General features: G+C 41.1%; 1 long non-coding RNA gene across 6 annotated transcripts in view; it reads right to left on the bottom strand.

The window, feature by feature from the left end:
- Positions 1-9137: 9137 nt before the first annotated feature.
- Positions 9138-24994, bottom strand: part of LOC308190643 — a 105826-nt gene continuing 89969 nt past the window's right edge. For 4 of the 6 annotated variants that reach the window (XR_013947424.1, XR_013947425.1, XR_013947426.1 and 1 more), the window contains one exon: positions 13191-13890. This is a non-coding gene — a long non-coding RNA (uncharacterized lncRNA). Of the gene's footprint in view, positions 10358-10841; positions 13891-21593; positions 21753-24283; positions 24676-24994 lie in introns of those variants that run through there. The other 2 variants (XR_013947428.1, XR_013947429.1) reach the window with 2 other exon arrangements.

Raw genomic sequence — 24994 nt, 5'->3', positions numbered from 1 at the left:
CCCCTAAGCAAGCACCACCAGAATCATGGGGACAGGGAGCCCATGGAAAGGGAACCTGACTTTGTAGACTGGGGACTGATGTAACATCTGTGAGGTCAGAAGGGATGTCCCAGGGTCCTTTCAAAGTGACAAAGGAGCAATAGTGGTCTAGAGGCCTATTTTGAAAATTCAAAATACAGAAACACTACAGAACAAAAATCAGGTAGTCATTCTAAGGAACGGATTACATCCCAGTACATTTAATAAGTCTTCGCTAAAAAGCATACAGAAAGCAATTATCGGTAAGTTCGTTATGAAAAAAACTATGAAAAATTATTTTTCAAACATAAGAAGCAATGCTAAGTTATACAAACAGCATAAAGTGATGAGAGGAAATTAAACCACACTTAAAATCTTTAGTTTTGGATATATAGCTGTCAGGAGCCAGAGATGACAGAAAACGATTTAAATTCTTAAAATAATAATTTCGCTTTGGAAATAACTTTTGGAGCCAAAATTGGTTACCCTTCAACGCAACTGTGTAGCTTGTAATTTCTAAAGCAAAGAAACTGCTTGCAGCTCAGCAGCAAATTATTAACCAATTGCTCCAATAGATAGCAAACAGTTCCCCAAAATGATATCTGTACTATCAAAACAACAAAGTGATGTGAACAAAAGCACGAATAGACTTACCATGTCTAGATTTCAAAAGCCCAAATAATGAGACCTCCTTAACCAATGGAAAATATCACTGCCAAAGTCATAGATGACAGGAAGTGTTTGTGCTTGTCTTTAACTTTCTCTTTATTCCCCCATCAGATTTTGGGAAGGCTGGTGGAAATGGGTCCAGTGCCAGTGCCATGGTTCATAATGAGAAGAAAAATGTTCATGAGCAACAGTATCCACTAGACAACATGGAGTTCCCTAGGCAGAGTTGCTGCAAACCAGATTAACTGATCCGTGCTGCAGAAGGAAATTTGAATCAGCTTTCCAGGATATCCAAGTTTACAGATGAACTGAGAAATTACTCTGACATTTGGCAAAACTGAAGCTCAAACCTGAAAAAAGTCCAGCCTACCCATGAAGCACTGAGAAAATTAACAGCAATAAGCGAGTGCACTAAGCATAAAAGCAGTAGTTTCAAATAGACGAGGCTAACAGATCTGAGTTACTACAGTCAGATTCACTACCAGTAGTCAATACTGATATGTCATGGCTCTTTCCACATGACAGCATTGTGTATTTGGCTAAAACTATAATTGTTCTCAGATGAGGAAACCTAAAGTGAGGATGAATGAAACTATGAAAACTGCAGAATGCTTTCAAGAGTTGCCAAACAGATCAATGTCATAAAAAGTGATTGATTTAGACAACAAGATTAACACCCAGAACCATGAACCACTGTATCTCTCATTCAAATGAAGAAATGGTAGATTTAGCAAAACAAATAACTGAAGAAATCCGCACTTACTGACCAAGTTAGTGTACACAAGCAAAAATAATTGATATGAACAAAGTTTTATATCAAGATTCAATTTACCAATTAAAGAAATGCAGCACAGACCCCGTTGTCAAACTATAGAGCCTTCTTTCATTGCACATTTGGCTTTGCCATCAGTGTCACAAAGAAGACAAAGTGCAGATGAATGCAACACAAGCATTGCGTGATTTGATAATGTTATACCAGGAGACTCAGAGAAATAGTATAATAATATATAGCTTATATGCTTGACAACTTGGTTTACATGCAAGTACAGGCAAAGATTTTTTGCCAGGGTTGCAAAACAGAATCAAAATATTTTTGGAAAATAAATTATCTGCTATAATCTCCACACACCCTACCCCAAAAGAGGAATCTAACAAAACTCATGGCAGTTCCTAGTTCCAGCCTATGTACGAAGCGAAAGTGAGTGAAATTAATCTAGAAAGATGGATGGAATTTCAGTGTCATACAACATAACTGCATTTACAACAATAAACTAGATTTGTTCATCACAACTCTGTATATTAAGAACCAAACTACAGATTTTCAACTTTTTTTCCATGTTAATACATGGATATGGAGGCTGGAAATGCATTAAAAAAAAAAAAAACAGATGCCTATATACTTCTTGAAGGAAATATTTAGGCACATAATGGAATAAACCTCTGGGAAGTGTCAGGACAAATTTGGTAGCTCTACAACCAAAAGTTATTCAGAAAAGCATGAGAAAACTTCTAGGATATGTGTTAAGAATGATAGAGTATCTGCTGTGATAGAGTTATATAGGGTAGAAGGACAAAAACACTACTCAGTCCAGGAAAAATGCCACTGACCAAAAATTGCAGCTCTCATCTTTGTCCAGCCCTTTCGCTGCACCTCTTGCCCTTGCAGTTTCCATGCCCTTGCTATGCATGGTCAAATCTCACGGTGTGAAACTCATTTCTTCTCCCTTCCTCAGAGGGAGTGTAAAGTCATGTGAACATGTAATAAGCAAAACAAACATATCAGTTATTAACCATACTACTTGTTAGCAATATCCCCTTGCAGTGCGCATGCAAATCATCATTGGTTAAGGAGAGAGCATTTCCAAGCAAAAAAATGAGTAACGTAATCTGACTGCTCTTGGCAGCTATTCTTGCAGGACTTTTATTATGAAGCAGGAGGGAAGACGGTGTTCATTTCCAATTCTCTTTGAAAAAGAAAAAAATACACTGCTGCAGCTATACTTCCGTACAACATAATGGAACAAGCAACCCCTTACTGCCCCACGGAAAACATTCCCAGGCTGTGCTTCTTAGTGCACTGACCACTGCTGCTCAGGAGCATCCTACTTTTGTGACTCTTGACCTCAGCTTCATTCTAACCATCTATCATAATACAGTGGTGCAGTTACATAAACCATATCCTGGAGTTCCCCGAGGCAACACAAATGACAAATATGCTCTATTCTATCCATTTGGAAGAGTGTGATCACATCAAATGAAGTAATTAGATGTTCTAGATAATCCCCCAGATTATGCCTGTAGATTGCCTTTTTTTTTTTTTTTTGAGTGACGACTCCCTTATTTACTTGGAAATTTAGGACAACTAAATGCAAATTAGTTTTTAAAACATACTAATTGTTTAGTTCATCGCTCCAAGTGAAGGAGTGAAGTCTGCCAATATGATTGCAAAAGAATAACCTGTCATAACTTTCCTTTCAAGGACCTGCATTGTCATTATGGCCTGAGAAATAAGACAACCAAGAAAAAGCTGAAGTATTGATTGTTTCAGTTTGAAAATAATTCTCCATGCCACTCACAAACTAACAGAAAAAAAAGTCTCTCTGCAGACACTGCATAGGTTCCTGCCCATTTTATTTACATGCTAAACTGGGATTATCACTCCTGCACTTCTATGTTGGGGGACCAAGTAAATCCCTCCACTGTCTTATTTTTACTGGGACTGACCTCCAAACAGAACAGGAAATCTCTTTGTAAGCAAATTCCCATAACCAGTCCCTTTGCTGTTTAGTCTGCATTGGATTAAGCACTGACTTGCTTGCTTCTTTGATTGGCAACTATAGTACTATAAAAACAAATGTACAGAGCGAGTCTCACCAGAAAAGCCTCCCAATCTGCAGACCCTTTCAGCTTTATTTGGACTGAAACTTGATGATAGCTCCACTAGACAGGAAACACTCACCCCTCCTTTCTAATATGGCACTACCAGGAGGACACATTTTCTCACAGATCAAGCAGCAGAGCAGGGAGGGGGTGAGAGAGCAGGGACACCAGAGACCTTCTATAATACATGTCTCAAAATCAGATGGTTGTAAGACACAGAAGCTGACAACACTGCTTATTTATCCTAAAGTTAATTCTTTGATTAATAAAAACCATGGTTTACAGCATGCTTGAAACTGGGCGAGATACGGAAAAAGCAAAGCACCGCAGACATTTTAAACCCTCTATCCTGTGGAATATGGAAGGAGTAGACACTTGAGCAGTGAAGCATTTTGCTTGTTTTCTCGCTGGATATAGCATGCTGCTTGTTAATGACCCTTTGTCATACTGTAAGGTAGCTCCCCGGGTGGCTAGGGTTCTTAGGGCTCTAGCCTTTGCAGGTGCTATTCAAGTGGCAGATACACAGTATGGGCCCTCCAGCATACAGCACTGACATAAAATCTTTAGGTAAGGGTACATGAAACAGAAAAGGGGTTATTCTGCTGTTCTGTAGCACATCTATAAAGACACGATGTTTAGTTACATGTAGCTGAGGCCAAGATATATCATGTTCTTTACTGAATGTCACCCAGCGAAAAGGTGGGTATGGAAAACCCCATGCAGAACAACTTTTCTGTGAGCTATTTTGTATGAATCCTCACTCTAGCCAGTGTCAGTGAAGTATTTGCTTGCCATTACAACATCCGCTGTAGGATGCAGCCTGAGGACCCAACTGTGTGAAGCTTTATATGGGAGCAGCTGCTCCCTAAGGGTCAGGGAACCAGAAGCCGAGGGCGAGTGCAGGGCAGGGAGTGCCCTCACTGATGGTCACCATCACTCAGGAAGAGCACCAGAGCTGAGTGCTGTAATAGGGTCCATGGACAGCCCCAGGCAGGGCAAGAGATGTGCCAAGGCCAGGGTGCATGCAGGGAGCCCAGTGTCAGGGGGCAGTGAGGGAACAGAGACAAAACCAGGGCTGGAGACATGGCTACAACACATGTATGAGAAGTTTATCCAGGATACAAGTAACATGCAACATGGCCCAACATCCATCCAGGGGCTGAGCTGGAAACTAGCCCTGCTGCAGCATCCCTGGGGCAGGGACTGACAGCATGGGGTCCTGAGCCATGGGCAGGGGAGCCCTGGCAGAACTATTAGGAACTGTTAGTGTCTTCTGAGCCTAAAGAGGCTCCTCTACCACCTGCTTGCTTTGTGAGGTCTGAGGGCTAGAGATAAATACATTTCCTTAGCACTTTAAGTCTGGTCCGTAGGAGAAAAAAAAAAAAAAAATACCACAACACATTCTTAATTACCACAAGCTTGTCCTAATTAGCAATCTTGGCAGAGGGGACCACAGTCTGAAGAGTCAAAAGGATGAAATATTTCTTTTTGAGGCTAAATAAGAGATGTCATGTAGCCAAGCTGGCATTGAGCAAAAGAGAGACTGGCAGGTGTGAGGCACGAGCCCTGCCTTCCTTATGCTCTCTGTCTAACTTAAACCTTGCTAGCACTGCTAACCAATTGCCCTAGTTGCTTGCCCAAACATCAGCTCTGCTATGTTCTCGATACTGGGATATCTGCTGGAAAAATGTGGATTCACCTCCTACTGCTACCAGTGTAACCATAGCCAAGAAATACATCAACAAATTGGAGCCTCTACAGACAGGCACACATATGAGCACAGTTCAGCCAAGTCTGGATGGCCACAAGCAAAATTTCTCCTGCATTTCGCCACTGAGATAAAAGATGGATTAGTTTCAGATTTCAAATCATGAAACCACCTACCTCTGCATGACAACACACCTCTGAAGAATCCTGGTGCTTTGAGGAATGCGAGTCTCAGCTCCACATCTGAGTCAGCAAGGCATTTGAGCTCAGCCTGGGTGCACTGAATGCTGATGCTCAGCTATACCCGACCGAGCTAGACAAGGTCCAGACTGAGGTATTTCTACGAAAAAGTCCATCAGGAAGGACATCAGTCTGTTATGAGATTCTCTGACTTGTGTAACTAGAGAAGCTAGAGGTACTCACAGCAGTAGGGTGTTAAATCCAGGAAGCTGCTGGAAACACAGCCACCTGGAGAGCCATAGACACTTCCTTCTCCCTCTTAGTCTTACCAATGCTTTAACTCTTTAACTCACTTTCCTTCTGCTGGGTCTCCCACTTGTTACATTTAGTATTCACTGCATTATTGATCTCCATAGTTTCCTATGACAGGATGAAAAGGTAGAAGGGGAAAATGCATCCCTTTTACATGATTTGAAGCATAGTTGCATCACCTGCTTTCATTCAACTCACCTGAAGGCAGCTAATAAACCAGTAGACAAGGTAATGTGTGTGTCTGAACGAAATATCCTTCCCTCTTCCCTTTGCTGGCAATTAAGTAGCTGTCTTCTGTTGACCTGCACTTTTCTTTGGTGTAGAGTACAATTTAGCACCTTCTCAGGAACATCAGCTCCTACATGTAATGGTCAAAAGCTGATTTTACATGCCAGCAACTGAACTGCTTCTGGAAAAAAAAAAAAAAAAAAAAAAAAGGTGGAACCAAAATAAGACCACTTAAGAGTTTTTCTCACTTGCAACAGAAATAATTCTGGTGGTGCATTGAGTACGATTTTGCTGCCTAGTCCATAAGAAGATGCGTGGATCTGATGTGTAAAGAAAGACTTTGCCTGAGCTGCCAACAGCTCATGGCTGCTCGTGTGCTTTCTCTGAGCCAGCTGTAGGGATCACTGGATCCCTCCACAGGATGACACAACTCCCTAAACCAGAATGAAGTTATACCTGCAAAAAGGAGAGGGGAAAAATTCTTTCTGGTGTTTTCAGGAAGTTGAATTGCCTCAGCAGAGGCCAGTGCATGCCAGAACTACCACAGGGGAGTGCAGGGCCTTGTGACCAAGGGGCATGGGGTGAGGGAGCCAGGCCTTCCCTTTTTGGCAGCAGGAAGGAATCACGTTGGCTGGGTTTCCTGCGGAAGTGCAGCCCAAGCCTCCTGCCAAATGCTCAATCACCAGGCTGGAAGCAAGGTGAGGTCCCCAGGCTCTTCAGGCTGGAGCTGGCACCTTGCCTGGCACCCCAGGCCATTCCCCGGACACAGCCATGTGGGCAGCAGGGCGCATGCAGCAGGCCTTCCCCTCTTATAACTAAGAGAGGCAGGTCCATGCAGCAGAGTGCCAAACTTGGCAGGGCCAGGGAGCCTTCATGATGCTCTAGCCTAGCTAACTTTCTTTGCTTTCTGCTTGGACCACAGCAGTATAGCTATCTATGCCCTCTCTGGCAGAGGGAGGATATGAAGTTGTGTCTCCTGCCACCATGGAGGGGTCAACTGAGGCTAAACCACTACTTCCTCGAGCTGCGCTATTTATTTTTGTGATCAGGAGACAATCAGGCCTTCTCAAAGGGTGTTTGTCAGAGATCTCATTCGTGGATGCCATTAGGGGTTAAACATTAGCTGGGTGTCTACTTACTGAGCACAGGGAGGGAGGGAAAAAAAAAAAAAAGAAAGAAAAAAAAAAGAAAGAAAAGCCAAAGGGAGATCCAGGCATGCCCAGGAGCAGACCTTTGGGCACCTCAGGAATTTTCCTGGCAGGAGTGTAGGCACTTGCAGACTTCAGACGCCTCCAGGGTTAGGCAGTAGCTGAACAGGGGTTTTGAGGATCTAAATTTTGGCCGCGGATACCTACAGAGGCAGTTAGGCAGAGCTTACATGCCTAAACCTTTTTTGTGGCTCTAGCCCTAAACTAATATTATGGAAAATACCAGCAATTATTAGGGACTTCTTATCAGATTGGATACATATTCCCTTTGCATAACTTTACCATGGCCTCATTCATGTGGTGCTTAAAGAGGATGAATACCTGTTCTGCATGAGTAATTATGCCAAAGGCTCATGTGAGGGAGGTCGTTTATGACCGCTGAACAAGGCCAGCTATGTTTACCTACAGAGCTTCATCACTTAAACTAAAAATTGGTCTTACCACTAAGTCTCCCTTGCCACTTTGTTTGCCTGATTGCAAACAGATCCTGAATATGTAGTTGTGCTAAGATGATTGATGCCAAGATGCTGCACTGAACGGGAAATATTCTTTTAAGTGTTATCACGTCCATGAGCATAAGCAAAGCCGTGTCACATGACAAAATGTAAACAGAGCATTTCTTAGAAAAGCCATTTATTTGCCTCCATGATTTATTATTCAGTGACATGTAGGCTATTTTTTCTTTGTTGTTGGCACTCACATTCATAATAACAAGGTACTTGACTTGAAGGTATTTGGCCAACCTTTCCAAAGTGCTATGTAAGCAGTAATCAGAGAGAGCTAAGTTCGTGAGTCAACAAATTGCTCTCCCATGCTGATCAAACAGTCTTGGCATCTCTATAAAAAAAAAATACAAAAACAGATTTTGGACTAGCCTACCCAGTTCTCTCTCTAAAATTATTTATTGTATTTGCATTTGGCAGAGTTGAGGCTTGAAATAACCAAAGGTGCCAGTTGTTTTATTAATAATATTTTACATGTGATTTTCATTTACATTTAGAAGGATAAATGAGATATCCAGTTAGCCTCATGTTTTTTCTTGCCATAAACTCTGTTTCATTTACTTGACCTAGGGACAGATGCTTCTCTCATTTTACGCCATGCCCCCACAGCCTGTCATGGAAAGCAGCCTAATACTCGGGTCAAAGCTAGTCAGGTCAGTAGAGCTGAGGTTTATTGTGGAAAGCTTTCATTCCATCCCACACAGGGTTGTTATTATTAAAGCAAGTAACAATCAGATAATAATGCACAAGCTCCAGGCTTTAACAGGAGAAGGAACTCAAATAAATCTAAGTGGAATTTGTATTCATTTTCTATCATCCATGTCCATCGTATGTGCTCAAAAATCCAGGCCCTGAATCTGAAACATATATTCCCATGCTTAGTCTTGCTACTTCACTGTGTAAACGAATGCCTTAAAATGAAATATACGTATTTGTGTAACTCATTGCTACTGTGTGCAAAGTGCATAGGGCTGCATGAATAATTGCATTTATTTTCAGCACAACTGCCAACTGGGAAACATTTTGGAAGCTTGGATTAAACTGAAATAACTTCCGCCCTCATTTCTTACATGAAATAAAAAACAAGAAAATGTCATTTTGAACTGAAAAGCTCCTTCTGACCCCCAAAATGAAACACTTCATTTTTGGACACATATAGTAAAAACAAAGGAAATTAAAAGGCTAGATTTCACAAAGCAAGAAGTGATGTTCTGTCCCCTTTTTGTTCAGTAACCTGTAAAAAAGATAACTCCTTCAGCTTCATGGGGTGTCTGAAGTCGTTGTCTCTCCTCCCTGAGGATGCCACTCACTGTTCCTGAAGTTAAGGGAGACAACCAGACTGTGACTTTCCAAGCTGTCTGCCAGCTGCTCAGCTTTCCTCCATGCCATCTGTTTTGTGCTGTCCCGAAGATGGAAGTGATACGTGGGGAAATAAGGTGAGGTACGGCACCAGAGCCTGAACCACTGCCTCCAAAGGAGCATGTTACCTTGCTATAGATGTTCTCCTGATGTACAGCAGTGGGGGTGGAAGCAGTTTCAAGCCATCTTCCTTTTGGTGCTGTTTCCTTTGGTCTGTATAATTAAATGTTCCCTGAACTGAGGGGCTGCTCTTTCTCGGGGAGAGAGTCCTTACCATCAGGCTACACAGTTAAGCCACTTTTTAAGGAAAGGGTTGCTTCAGCATTTGGTTTCTACCAAAGTGCTGTTAAAATAGTTTCACTTATTGCAGGACCACAAACATCTGTTAATTACGGGTCCAGGTTTTATTTCTTTCTTTATTTTAATAGCTAGGTCTTATTGACCTTCACTTAAGCACTTTTGAAAATTTTACCCCAAATAAAGACTGCTGTGTTGAAAAGTGCAAGCAATTGCCATCATGGGAGTCTTGGTTTCAAAGGCAGCTTGCAGACCTCATTAAGCCAATGAGCTTGCCAAGTACACTCTTCTCAATTCAGTGCAAGCAACAGTTAAGCCCCTACATATAGCAAAACAGCTGCTAACAGTAGAGGTTGTCTGACATGGGCAGAGAGAACTAAGCTCACCCAAGCAGACTTCTCTGTTTTGATATTAGAAGATCGTGGCTTACACTGGTAACAGTGGGAGCTGTGAAAGGAACCCTGAAAAGAAGCAGAACAGGACTGCTTCAACTTGGGGCTGATTGGTGAAGCAGAGCCAGGATCTCTGAGCCATTAAAAAGCTTCCTGATTGTCCTTTGTCCCAGGACTTCTGTATAGTCTTTATCAAGAAGCATGGTTACAGTGAGAAATCTTGACTGATGCAAAACAAGTGATGGGCTAGCATGCCAGAAGGTCTGCATTATGCCATTGAGAAATCTTGTCTTGTGTGCAGGACAAAAACAGATTTTTGAGACGTTTTGAGAAAGCAAGATAAGCAGAACCAACTCTCCAAAGAGTGGTAAGATGCTCCGGGCATTCAACAGATCCCCAAAACAGACTACATATTTGCATACTAAACATGGAGGGAGGAAAATGCCTCAGGTTAAACAGTGTTTCTATGCACATAATGCTTTCCAGCTGTTTGTGTGGAGGATACACTACAGGCACCCAGCTACACCAGTCTGAGGGGAGCAGATCCACCTTACATTATCATGGTGATATTCACAGAGCAAGACTAGCTTAAAAATCTTCCAGTCTAAAAAAGCAAGACAGATCATGTTAGTGGCATTGGTATTTCAACTCAAAAAAGTAAAGGGCAACACACAGACTCACAGAAGTATAGAGGCTACTGAGTTCAGCACAATATAGGTACTTTATACCCATGAGGGAAAATCCATGATGGGTCTCCTGATTCCAAGGCCAGTAGGCCAGTGCTGTCCACAAAATCCATCCTTCCTCTTGGCTAAATCATCCTTAGCACAGGATGTTTTCAAAAATAAGAGTATTTTCAAAGGGCAGGTGCCCTTTCCAATCTATTTGCAGTGAAGTTGCTAACATGAGCCCTCAATTCTAACTCAGCACAGTCCCTCAGGACATGTTTGGCTAAAAACACTCTTAGATTTAGGAATATCCCTACACTTTTATTCAGCCATAAACCCTTGCAAGCACCAACCCAGTATAAGAGCCAGAAGCTGCCCAAACACAGTTCCCAAGAAGTGAGATATAAGTGAATATCTCACAGTGGCACCACCATTAACAAGCGTTATAGCAAAAAGAAAATAAAGATTTTCTCTGGAACACAAATGCATGATAAAATCCCCAAGTGAACAGATTTGAGACCTTGTTTTTACATTTAATTTACAGTTTCCAAGTCTTTATCACTTCAGGTGGGATTTCACATATTGACCATAAGTAGAACACACCCCATTTTATAATTCCCTTATCTTACCTAAACAGGAGACAGATAATGACTTCTATACCTGCTCGCACTTTGATAATAGAAAGCAGTGATGTATTGAAAGTTTCCTTATCACCTTCAGTTCCCACACAGGTGTTCTGGGTGATAAACTACTGAATGATATAAACAATGATTTCGGGTAAAAAGTAACAATTGATCGGTTAGAAAGGAACAACAACAAAAAAATTAAACATTTTCTGAGGGAGAATTGGCACTGAAATTACTCAAATACAGGAGCATAAGTGTGAATTTTGTCACTGACCATGAAGCAAAAATATTGAGGACTTCTCTGCAGTAATGCTTGATCTCACATCTCACAACTTGCACACATCTTCTCTTGAATTTTGCATTGATCTTGTTAGAGACTCACAGATATGATAGGAACAGTATGTTATTCCCTCTCTTTTTAGTCAATGATATGAAAATTAGAACAAAATATTCATTTGTTCACTGACAAGTCTGTCTCCAAGGGATGTTATTATAGTACAGCCTTTCTGCAGCTATTCCTGAACAACTGTGTGGGTGAACTTTACTGAAGTTTTACTATGAGGGTGGTGAGGCCCTGGCACAGGCTGCCCAGAGAAGCTGTGGATGCCCCATCCCTGGAGGTGCTCAAGGCCAGGCTGGCTGGGGCTTTGAGCAACCTGGGCTGGTGGGAGGTGTCCCTGCCCATGGCAGGGGGTTGGAACTGGGTGATACTTCAGGGTCTCTTCCAAGCCAAACAATCCTATGATTCTATGAACTGTAATAAGAAAGCAGTTTTGGAAGAAGAAATCTCCATTCTGAATTAGCTCTATCATTTTTTCAGTTAAACTCTTTATTTTCCTGCAACTTTTTTTTGTTTGTTTGTTCTTGTTTGTTTGTTTTAAGATGCAATAGAGAACATATATTATTTTAACCATCTTTTCCTGGTGAAAGAAACTGAACTTAAAAGTCTTCAAGGCTTTATCTTATAGTCTTACCTGCGTTGCTGCCATTGTGCAATGAATCACCTCAGTTTCACAGAGAATTATAAGATTTTTTTCTCTATGTTGCCTTTGAGTATTTTCATTGTACTACTCTGAGGAAAACTAGTATTACCAAACCCAGACAGACCACTAGAAGTCTGAAAAAAAAAGCAAATGCACACCTGTTATTCTAAAAGTGCATGGCCACATCTTTGCTCCTCTGAAGACCACAGCTTTCTTACCAGCCTGCTTTCTGGTCATTAGAGACAAAACTGGAAACCACAGCATGTGATGGTGTTTTTGAAACGGCACCCTCTGGCACATTTCCACAATCTGCATTTATTATTCAATAATAGGATCAACTAAGATAAGTAATACACAGAAACTTCTACGAAATATCAGGGAATAGAATACCATTTTACAGAAAAGGGAATTCGAACATACTTTTAATTTCACAAGAAACATTCCAAGATTGCCTCTAGGACTTTCTCTAGAACAGCACAATCTCATGCTACCCTCCAGGGCAGGGCTCTGGCTTGGTGTTTATTCATGTGTCACCAATGAGCTTCATTGGCTACACTCAGCCAGTCAGACTCTTCATCTAAAGAACAGCATTGCCATTCTCTTATCAATTTCCTGTCAAGTTTCTTCCAACCTATCAGGAATAAAAGGTATTTCCAAAAAGGAAGTGGTTGGGGGAGAAAAAGAGTTCTTTACTCAGTGGCTTGTTGATTATTTCTGTCCAGTAATTGAGTCTCACTGAATACGGAAGTCCCTCTTAGATTCTGGAGATAACTTTTTCTTAAAAAAAAAAAAAAAAAATCAGATCTATCAATTTTTTTCTTATGTCTGCATCACACGCTTTCTGTATTTGTTTTATACCAGTCTGCCTCCAGGTTGAAAATGCCTTGACAGACTTTTCCATAATCACCTGTCTTTCACGTTTAGTTGTCTTTCTACCTAATTTCTGGAACTTGGCGTGAGACAACTGGTTAATAAGTTGGTTTTACTAGTGAGAGAAGAGTGAGAGAATGAGATTCTTTACCTTCCTTTTATCAAAGCCACTGTTTTTAGCTAACAGTTTAAAAACTTGGATATTTTCCATAAGGTAAAGTCTTGTCTAAATAGGTTTCTTTGTGCATCTACAAGAGTAACCAAGTTAAAGGTAGTGGTTTCCAAGCCTACAGTTTGTGATTAATTAATCTCAGGATTCAGTGGACCTCAGCTTCCCAGTGCTTCCTGTTTCTCCGTATGATATGCACAGTGCCAGTACACAGGTGCAGTGTGGCACTACGCAACCTAACAGTACCATCCTTACAACATCTACTTAGCAAGAATTGTTTTCTCAAGCCCTCTCAGAGAGTGTTCTTCACTCAAGGCAGATAAGATAGGAGTTTAGATTAACAGCAGTGCTGGCAGAACAGTTATTCCAAGGGCAACTGTACAGAGTATCAAAGATCTCTTGATTATTCCTAAGCCTTCTGGATAAGCATCAAAAGTGATTAACACTTCTCAAGAAATCTCTTCATAGAATCAGGACCCCATAGATATAACCTAACATGCATTAAACAAAATAGGATAGAGCTTTTGAAGTATCTCTGCATTATTTTTATCTGGAGTTGCCACAAGCAGTCACGTAAGTATTTTTCATTCTTGCTGCAGTTCTTGTGAGTGTTGGCTGTGGATTTTGCCTCACACTCCAGCACCACTGCTGCTGTATCATGTCATTGGCTCTTTCTTGCTTTGCTCAGTCAGAGTCCAGTAGGATGCCACCATCTGTCAGAGCCCACGAGGAGGCACAGGGATTAAGAGTGGATTCTCGTGAGAAAGACAGCAATGTGAACAGGAAGTGGCCCACCAGGAATTCTTTCTTGGGACGGGCTCCTGTGGAAAAGAACAAACCTTTATTGTCACTATTGCAGCTTTAACTTTATATCCTTGTGCTCATCCTTTGATTCATTCTCTCTCCCCCCACTCTATTCCCATCCTTCGGGTGGGAAACAGGATATCTTGTGAAATTCTTTCCTTCCTGTGTGGGTCCACATGACATCTTTAATTAGCAACTCTCTGCAATGGAAGTGAAGAAATAAAAAAGCACAACTGTCCTGCTGAGGAGCTCCCAATAAAATTGCTTTTTGAACAGGTATTTAAGGCACTTTCTGTTATTTGCTAAGATAGTTGAGGTTAATATTTAACAATATTACAAAAAAAAAAAAAAACACCCCACAAAAATTAAAACATACTTTCCTGCTGAATGGGTGTCCATGAAGAACTTTATAAACATCATCCCTCTTTGTGTCTCTTTGAAGAAGCAAGAGTGATGTGAGGGAGACCTCTGCCTTCTTCCCTGGGCAGCTCCAGCCAGCTGCCAACTGCCATTGCACCTAGGCTGAGTGGAAATGCTTATTTCATTAATTTTACGCTGGGAGCTGGTCAGAGCTAGGTAGCCTTCTGTGGACAACCCCTGTGGCTGCAAGACCTTTTCTGAGGGTGGGATTTGATGTTACAGAGGAACACACAAGAGCGCTGGTTTGGAATGAGATAAAAACATGGACAAGACTGGCAAGCTCAGAGGATCTGGCCCTGATCCTTCGCCACTTTGTCACTGTATAATGGTAACTATAAAATGCTATTAAGACTTATCTGTTTAGTATCTTTGTCAGCAACATGCACACTGGGATTGAGTGCCCTCTCAGCAAGTTTTCTGATGACACCAAGCTGTGTGGTGCAGGGATGCCATCCAGAGGGACCTGGACAGGCTTGAGAAGTGGGCCTGTGCGAACCTCATGTGGTTCAACAAGGCCAACTGCAAGGTCCTGCACCTGGGTTGGGGCAATCCCAAGCACAAATACAGGCTGGGCAGAGAATGGATTGAGAGCAGGTCTTAGAAGGACCTGGGGGTGTTGGTTGATGAGAAGCTCAGCGTGAGCTGGCAAGGTGCACTTGCAGCCCAGAAAGCCAACTGTATCCTGGGCTGCATCAAGAGAAACATGGCCAGCAGGGTGAGGGAGGTGATTCTGCCTCTCTGATCTGCTCTCATAAGACCCCACCTGAAGACCTTTCAGCTCTGGGGTCCCCAGCACAAGAAGGACATGGACCTGTTAGGGTGAGCCGACAGGAGGACAATGAAGACCATCAAAGGGCTGGAGCACAGACTGAAGGGAGGCTGAGGGAGTTGGGGTTGTTCAGTCTGGAAAAGAGAAGGCTCCATGGAGACTAAAGTCTCTAGAGGCCTTCCAGTACATAAAGGGGATCTGCAGTAAAGCTGGGGAGGGACTCTTTGTCAGGGAGTGTAGTGATAGGACAAGGGGAAATGGCCTTAAACTAAAAGAGGGTAGATTTAGACTAGATATAAGGAAGAAATTCTTCACTCAGCGGGTGGTGAGGCCCTGGCACAGGCTGCCCAGAGAAGCTGTGGATGCCCCATCCCTGGAGGTGTTCAAGGCCAGGCTGGATGGCGCTTTGAGCAGAATTGGTCTGGTGGGAGGTGTCCCTGCCTGTGGCGGGGGGTGGAACCAGGTGATCCTTAAAGGTCCCTTCTATCCCAAAACATTCTGTGATTCTGTAATTATCTGATAAGGTTATCCTTAAATACCAGCAGTCCAAGTAACTGCCTCGACTTATGGATCTCTTATAGGATTGGCCTGTTCCTCACTTCAAGACTCACTGAGCTGAAATTTCATTTTCTAAAGGTCTCCAGGCTGCTAGTAGGGCTGCACAGCCCCAGGGGACATTAAGATGATCATGTTTTCTGATTTTCTTTTTTTTTTTTTTTCCTTTGGTTTGATTCTCTGATGTTTACCGGCATCTGGTAAAAATTATTTACACCACTACAGAGCAGCCTGCACTCACTTTGTGAAAACAAACAGTAACCACACAAGAAGCCAGAGTGGGGAAAAAAACAGGCTCTGTGTGCCAATATGACATTCCTTCAGCACCAAAAGTGCGAGGGTGTGAACCAGGAGAACTGCAGAGTGAAGTACGGGGTTGTGCTCTTGGCAGTGTGTTTGTCACAACCCAAATGTGCCTGAAGGTGCAAACCAATGGAGGATCTCACCAGACAGTAGAACACATCTGAGAAGAGTCTCGCAGAAAAAAATATTCGAGATATTTTCATGCTGTGTTTATGCACCAGAGCTCTCAGCTGATCTCCTTTATTGTCCCATTGATGTGTTTGTCCACAGCTACTTCATAGCATAAAGTAACTGGAGTCAATTCCTCTTGATTTTCATACAGATCTAATCATGGAACAAGAATGTGCTTGGTCATATTCGTACTGGAACTGCATGTACAAAGTAAAGTTTGCACACCCCGATCAATTGGCTTGCAGCAGAAAATAGGAACTGGTATTGGTAATGGCTGAACCCATAACTCTGAGCAAAGATTACTAGTGTTTGAATATTACTAATGGTATTAAACGTCTTTATCATATCTTGTAAAGTGTTATCAATCAAACTACAGGTGTTAAGCAGGTAAAGGCTGTAGCTTGAGGCAATAGATAAGAACTTTTCCCTTGGATCTTAAGCACTGTTGCCTACCAGAGCTTTCCTTAGAGAAAGTGTCAGAGTATCAAAGGAAAAAAAAAATTTTTTTTAGGGCTTGGGGCAGAAGAGGGAGGGGATTTTGTAGATAGTTTTAGGGCAAGCATTATAAACCTCTCAGAATGACTTTCAATGCCAATCTCCTTCCCAATCACAACCAGATGTTGCTTATATTTACAAAAGAATCTGTCTTTTTTTTTTTTTTTTTAAACAAGAACTTTCTGGTGTTAATAACAAGTATGTCTTGTGAACTTGTGAAATATATGGAAAGACAGTCAAGAATATGTGAGCCATGGGAGCTTGTCATACACCAAAGGCACCCAGAATAAAATGTGCAGCAACATTACACTGAGACATCTTAGCTGAAATGGGACCTAACACACATCACTTGGTTTGCTCTGGTCCTCTGCATAACACAACACAGCAAGTGTTATGAATATTTAATACACAGAAGGTAAAGAAATCAATTGCAATGCTATAACTGAAAGCCACTATAAAATTCTACTATTACTGCTGTGCTGTAAATTACATATGTTATTGATTCCTCTAGCCTCTTTTATAAGTAAGGTGACTTGGTGGGTTGGGGCCTCAGCCTTTAATCTGCTTTCAGATCCTGCTTGACTTTCAGAGTGAAAATTAATCTGATGGCCTTACCCTAAGCTTCCATTTAGGTATGTTATTAAGCCACCAGCCTGCTCAGGGCTCCTGTGAAAGTGGGCTCTGCAGAACAGTACTGATGTACCTCCACAGAGTGGCACAATGAAACTCTCAGAGCTGGGCCCACTTTCTCTGTTAAAATATGTGTGTTTCTTTCTGCAAGACCAGAAACAGCTGCACACATACCAAGGAAAAAGATCATACCAATGCCCAGCTGTAGTTTGAACCACAAGTTTGAATTTTTGAGAGATGAAAATTTGTAATTCATAGTAAACATTATTGTTATTGTTTTTATTGTTAACCACAATTTTTTCTTAAGTAGCTTTCTTTATACATTCTCCTTACTCCAAGGAGGAGAAGAAATTACCAAAAGGAAAGATTGGCTTAAGAGGCTTAAGTCTTAAGCAGCCTAAAAACAGGTGGAAAAGTAAAAGACCTTTTCACTTCCATAGTCACTCAAAGGCTTCAACTCACTTTTAAGATGGACACAAGTTTTGATAGTTGCTTTACTGGCTGGGAAGAAGGGCAGAGATGTATGAAGGGACCTTGCTTAAGGCTGGTACCAGGAAGCAAAGACCAGAAAATTGGCTACACATCTCCAGTTCTCAGTCCTTGCTACCAAACCTAAATTCTGAAACCATGGAAAATGCAAGTCAAAACCAGTTGTGAAATTTGCTCTGCTAGAAAAAGGCTCTGCAAAATTTTCTACTTATAAACTGATATCAGAACTACCTACCTCCTAAAATAAATCATTACAGATGAAACAAATTAAACTTCCTCATACACAGGTGCATCTTTAAATGAGTTGATTTTGTCAACATTTCAGCTGGCATCTGACCATCCTGTTGGTTCAGTTAAGATATTTTTAATATCTTTTATCACAGTGAAACTCTCCTGTAGCCTCTCAGCTATCATGAAGAGTCACACACTATGTATATATGAATAGAGTTATGCTATTGGATTTCTAAGGCAATGACCCTGTAAAGGTGAGAACTGCTTTGTGCCCAAACTGGTGGTGGGTCAAAATTCATACCCTTACGCTGAGCCTTTTAGATGCTGGAGACAACAGCCTTGGAATTGTGAGCTCAGGTTATAGCTACCTCTGTGGTCCAGATATGGATGAGCTAGCTGTCTAGATGCCTAGCCACAGCATTAAGAAATATGTAAGTTAATTTATCCCACTTACTACTGTAATCTAACAGTAGGAGATCAGCCCCTGATCAGCCCCAATCCCACTTACTAAGATTAACTAATTTGAGTAATTGAAGTGATCTTACTTAACATTTGCCTTAAATGATCTGGCAGTCTGATTCAGATAAGGTTTCAAACAGTCTCTGTGCTTTTGATCTCAAATTAGCTTCAAAATTAACACAGGCTTGGCTCAGATGCAGTCCAAAATCCCTTAAGTATATCCTGCACTGTAACCACGTTCAAGCCCTCTTCCTGATTCCACCAGCTTAACTAAATCTCATCTCAACCTCATACATCTCTATTGCAAAGAGGTGCTAGGGATGGTCTAAATTGTAGGATAATGCTGGAGAGCTGAGGGGAGCAGCAACACAGCACTTTCAGAAACTCCTGTGGCTAAAAAGTACAGGAAGGGAGGAAGGAGGGAGATCTCTCTGCCTCTTTCTTTCAAGTACTGTGATTTGATGGAATCTTTCTTATCTCTCTGATATATAAAAAACTGCCTGTGAGCAATAAGATCAAGAGCCAACATATCCTTTCAGCACAATTGACACTAAATTAATTTATATAAGACATGGTTAAAAAAAATATTTCTACAAGTGAAGCTCAAAGCGAGTCAGTGCCTTTAAGGAGTTTTCCTTCTACCTTATGTTGACTTCACAGCACTGGTTCAGAGAGAAGAGCTGCTAACATTAGAAGGCACGCTACACATGACATACCATTTCTTTTATCATAAAAAGCCTTCTTTAGCTGTAAGTATTTGCTTTTAACAACTATTCCTTTGTGCTTTCATTTACTAGGTCCAGTAAAGTTACTTCAGAACAACTCTAAAGACAGTATTTTCAACAGTGACTTAGAACCCTAACTACCAGGTGTGGAGCGCTTAGCTCACTGGTTTTCTAAATAGTGTGCCCCCTAAGTATGCAGACAGATGCCTGGCAGGATATTTCAAGTTACTTCTGCAACTCTTACAAAAAAAAAAACACCTTTCTCAGGCACCTTATTTACAACCTGATGTAACAGTATACCTTTGAAAATTGCTTTCTAAAGATACTTTGGCTCACATTTCTCTGCTCATGCTTAGGTGTTTCAGTGTTAATTCCCAGTTTTAAAAGCAAGGGAGCTAAGCTCAGGCTTTTAAAAGTACATAGGTGCAAATAGCTGTAGAAGTTCACCCAGGCACCTGAGGCCTATTGAAAGTAGCACCTATAATTTGCAGCTCTCTCTTTATCATTTGCCCTTTGCTTCTGTTGAAAGCAAAGATTCAAAAATCTGGTCCTATGTAGTGAAGTAACTTCAGAACGTGAGACTGAGGTGCTTAATTCCCTTAGAAATGCTCTACTTCGTTAACCTCAGGTCTACAGGAGTGTTTGTATATTACCTAAAACCACAAAGCCTGATTTTGATTAGGCTGTGTGTACCACTACTAGGTTATTATTCTAAGATAGCATCATGGAAAAACTTCAGTTATAACTTAATTAATTTAAACACTGTCATTACTTTTGAATGGAAGCATTTTATCCAAGCAAAGGATCACCCCAAATGGCTATATTTATACTGCAGAATACACAGGGCTCTAGGGTTCAGCTAAGGTCTGCAGTCAAAGTTATTGTATTAACACTTGGGTTACACTGCTGCCTACAGTTCCATATTTAAAGTTAGGGTGTAATGCTAGCTTGTGTTTAAACAAGGCTCCCATCCCAAACCTTATAAAATAAGCAAGATAAGAAAGGTATGGGAGAAGGTGCCTAGGTGAATCCATTTCAACTTTCATGGTTATGTTTGTAATTGTATGTATCTCTTCGACTACCCTGAAGCCACTACAGAAGGGGCTGTTTTCTCAGTGGAACTGCATGTGGATAAGCAAGTTAAAAGGAAGAAAAGGATGAAGGTTGGGCCTGTGGTAGGGGTACTATGGAAGAAAGCACAGAAATACTACCAATGGTAGCCCTCCACACAAAAGGCAGGTATCTGTTGAACCTTGCTAAGGTGTTTGTAGCAACCTGTGACTTCCACTTGTGGAAAAGTGCAAATTTTCTAAAGCAAACACACATTTTGTAATTCTCACTTATGTAGGTTGTGCACAGAATATATGAACTTTCTTTTCCTAATTTGTGGTCTACAGATCCCTTACAAACAGCCCAAAGACATCAAGGGCTTCTCATGTTGCAGCTCACTATATTAAGAAAAAAACAGCATGGCACATGCCACATATATCAGCCAAATAAAAACATAATTCTTGGGAATGCTGGGATAGAGAGGGGGTAGTTTTCCTCTTCAGTTCATATTCACAGGTTTGGGGTTTTTTGGTAACTGCCTCTAATTGCCACAAACATATTTTGGATTTTAAAATATTTTCCGAGTACTGGAAGAGATTTCAGCTTAGTGTCTGTAGAGGAGAAAGGCACTTCTATAGGCACTGCTTCTCCTCCTTACGCGAATGATTTTGACAATCCAGGATACCGATGACTTCAGCTAAAGCTAATGGCAGCTAAAATGCTGTTCCTTGGTATGCAACAGGCCAATCTTTTTTTTTTCTTTTTTTTTTCTTTTTTTTTTTTTAAAGGAGACCCCCTTATTTGAACTATTAGCAAACTGCCATCACATAAGATCATATAAATTAATAGAAATGTTAGCATTTAGTTTTCAACATCCTCTGCATGCTGGAGGCTGGATAAGGTATTAGTCATCTCTAATTAACGTCGTCTAATGCTAGGCAGTTTCCAGTGACTGCCACTATACAATTGCTTATGTAATGATTGGTCAATTTGTTGCAATATATCATCAGGATTACTGAATTATTGGTCATAATTACAATTGCAGAGTCAATAGCAGTGTCACAGCAAGGGTAAGTAAACACTACAAAATTATGAGGGATGGGAATACTTTTCTAACAGCTATAGCATGTTAGTGGCACAGAGACCACCCACAGCAACAGCTAAGCATGATGATAAATTCCTACTTTGAGAAGGTGGAAATGGGTATTTTCTCCTTAATGAACTGCAGTCAACTTGGTGACATCCCCTTAAAGCACCTTGCAGGTTTCCACCCACCAGCTGTGGAGCACATGTGTTGCTTGGTTTAAACTAGTTAAAAACTATCCACCTTGCCAGATTTGATATTAGAGACACCATTGTGAAACCATTCACACTTCAATCACCCCAGTTCCTGGTTTCAGAATTGGTCCGATCAGGAGCCCACCTTCCACGGCCCGTCAGAAGGATGCAGATGCTTCATTCTCCAAAGCCCAGATCCTCAAACAGTGTCTAGACATTTGATTTCAGGTATTGTTGACAGGTTGTGTGACATCTTGGAGAATTCACACCTCGCATATTCCTGAGAACAGCACCACAAGGTCCTCTATGGAAGAAGAGTTTGATAGAAGTGACTACTGCTCTTCATTATACTTTTCAAAGAACAGAGTATTTGCTCATAATACTAATGGGGAAAAAAAAGTCTCTATATCAAGTTTAGTACTTTCGAGGAATCAAAACAAAAACTGTTTCAGATAAGATATTTCAGGTTTCACTCTAAGTTCAAGGTGTACTGGGAAATGGCCAGAGAGTTCAGTGAGTGGAAACATGACCAGCAAAGTCCAGCATATACTGCAAGAACCAAAGTCTAATCAGGGGAGTTGCCAAGATTTTTATATTATCTAGCTAATGCCCAACCACAGCCTCACAGGTTGAAAATGTGACTTCATCTCTTTAAACCAAGAAACAAATCATTAAAATTCAGTCAGCACAACTAAAGTTACACTCATTTAACAAAACAGTAGATAAATATATATATATATATATATATCCACATCAGAGACATTTATAGAAACTGCAGACTTGACTACCTATCTTCCTCCATTGGTTTCAAGTGAAACAGGCATGGAGGCTTTCTTTGACACAGCCAAACCCTGTTCAACCAGCTGTGGGTTTCAATCAAGTCACCCTTTTAGAGGAATTTGAAGTCAAACATTTCTAATTATTGTTATTATTATCATTTTAGAGCTGCCACAAAAGCCAAAAATCTGGGTAGGCCTCAGCAGTCGCGGTGCTGAAGCCAGCTGGGCCTGCTGCAGCAGCCACCCAGAGCCAACAAAGTCATGGGCCTGCACGCCTGCAGTCTGCTCCGACAGACCTTGCTCAGGCTGCCTTGGTGGGAAAGAAGTGTGCTCACACCTCAGCTAGAGTGAAAGTGACAGGTAATTTCTGAGGAACAAAACTGTAGCTGTAGCCCTGCACCCTTTTTTGGAAATCTGGCACAGCCGTTTCTGGGAGAGGAGGTCTCGATCTGAGCTGGCTGGGTGACAGTGGAATAAGTTGATTTCAAAACTTTGTAGGTATTCCAGTTTTGTCTATGATCTTGAAATGAAAACAAAAGCTTTTCAGCTGGAAGGGTGTTGAAACATCTATTTCTGGGTTAGATGGATCAAGTTTTCAATCAGGCTTTCAGATCAGACGTGACCAGAGACCTCATCCTGGGGTAGTGAAAACTCCCCATTCATCAACACCAGCCTCTCTGCAAAATGTTTTGGCGGCCAAGCAGCAGCATATTTCAGTTAAAATATATTTCATCAAACATGTTCTGACCAATTCCAATCTTGAGATTGTGTCACCAGTTTGTGGAAAGATCAGTGTTAAAGAAACCTCATAAAAATAGAGGATTGGAAAAGAAGTAGAGGAGCTACCAGTCGGTCAGAAGACATTTTTCAGCAAAATTAAATATAGGTGCAGGCATATTCTGTTTCATCACATACTGTTCCTTCTAGGGGCCAGACACTTAATGTCATTTCTCTATTTTGGAATAAGACTGTAAGACAAACATTTTATCTTCAGCTTGGGAAAAGAAAGTTACATTAATGTCCACCAAGACAAAAGCAGTGCAAAACAGAAAATATTAGAATTTAAATAGTGTTTCTTCTTCAGCTGTGTGCAAACTAATTTATTTTTTTTATTTTTTTTCCACAGGTTGTAATTGAATATCAGTGCCTTGATAGAAAAGTTCCTAGTAATCTGGAAAACACAAACCCATGTATACACACACACATATATAGTATGTAGGACCTATACATATATATGTTTGTGTGTACACACACACAGACACACCCCACATCTGGAGTTCCATTCCCACCTCCTTAATAACCACAGTTACAGTAATCAATTTCCCTAGAAGGAAGAGAACACGGCTAAGCTCAACAGTCTCTAATTACCACTATTTGTACAAGGTAATTTTACATTTCATTTGCACTAGAGTTGACAATCAAGTTAGAACTTTTCCCTCATAAGAATTTTTCCAGAAGAAAGAATGTTTGAAACGTTGAAAGATTGTCCCAAAGAAAGGTTCAGGGAATAAATGGGAGCTTGTTTATCTTTTTCAATACCTTTTCAAGTTGGAAAATAGGGAAAAAAAATAGGAATGTGTCTCCTCACACTATTGTGTTATCATGCTACAATGAGGTCCATATTGAATTCTTTCTCATAAAAGAAAAAATGAAAAAAAGAAAAATCAGAGAAAGCATAGTGTTTAAAAGCCAATCTCCTAATCAGCGGAAACATTACTATTTTCCATTTTAAGAATCTTACCACCTTCTTAGAGGAAGGTGAATTGAAATGTGATGCACATTTTCCACTGAATTTGAAACAATATTTTTAAAACACCTTTCTTTCCATGAGATTTCATAATTTGTTCTTTTATTTATTTTGAAACAAATTTCAGCCTATTCTACTTTGCATTTTGGATTCTCTCAAAACTGAAATTCAAAACTTCAAAGCAAGCCATCTCCACAGCCATTACTTTTGCATGATTTTGATCAAAGCCATGGAAATTCCTGGTTCCACCCCGGAATAATGAACCAGTCCAGGTTTCATTTGAAATCCAGCTCTGAGGAGCTGACTTACCTATCTGGTTTGCAAGAATCCCGCTGTCTTCACCTGACCTGAGAGCATCTCCTCAGAACAAAGCTCTCCTCCAGCTGGAGGATGTCCACGCAACACAGTCCCCATCCCCACTATGTGGGGGGGCACCAATGTTTTGCTGTCAGCCTCTAGTTTACCAATCTTCTCCAAGTTCAGAAAGCTCCTTCTTTCCGTGTCTTGAAGATCAAGGATTTTTAGCAATTCACTCACTAGCTGTGTTTGCCTGAAGAGACCCTCCCACTGCTCTTTTATCCTCTGAAGGCAGGCCAATTTTCAGCTACAGCCTGATGGTTGCCTGGGTTAACCTCTGCCTTGTTTCATGAGGCTTAGAAGGCCCGATACACCATTCAAATAGCGTGTCTGATCACACTCCCCTGGCAAATAAGCAGAAAATTAGAATTAGCTTCTTTAGGAAAGTGCCAGCATGAAGCTGCTGTCATCTTCCGGGGGGAATGCCCAGCAGGCAGGCATGCAGGTAACCCTTCTTTTATATTTAGATTGCAATGGGGACACAGAAAAGACAGCTCTGCAAGAACACTGTAACAACACTATTTCAATGTATCTACGAGGCAAGGCCACGGCGTTGTGTTTACTCCTACAGGGACTTTGAGATGAGCATCCTGATAGCACTTTTTAGCCCTTAGATACTGTGTGTATGACACTAGGATGGCTGTTCAAGATGAAGGCCACCCC

The sequence above is a fragment of the Anser brachyrhynchus genome (genome assembly GCF_964034855.1).
Source record: "Anser brachyrhynchus genome assembly, chromosome: 2".
In the NCBI taxonomy this organism is placed as follows: Eukaryota; Metazoa; Chordata; class Aves; order Anseriformes; family Anatidae; genus Anser; species Anser brachyrhynchus.
The sequence above is the reverse complement of the archived record's forward strand: the minus strand, read 5'-3'. Positions and strand labels throughout refer to the sequence as shown.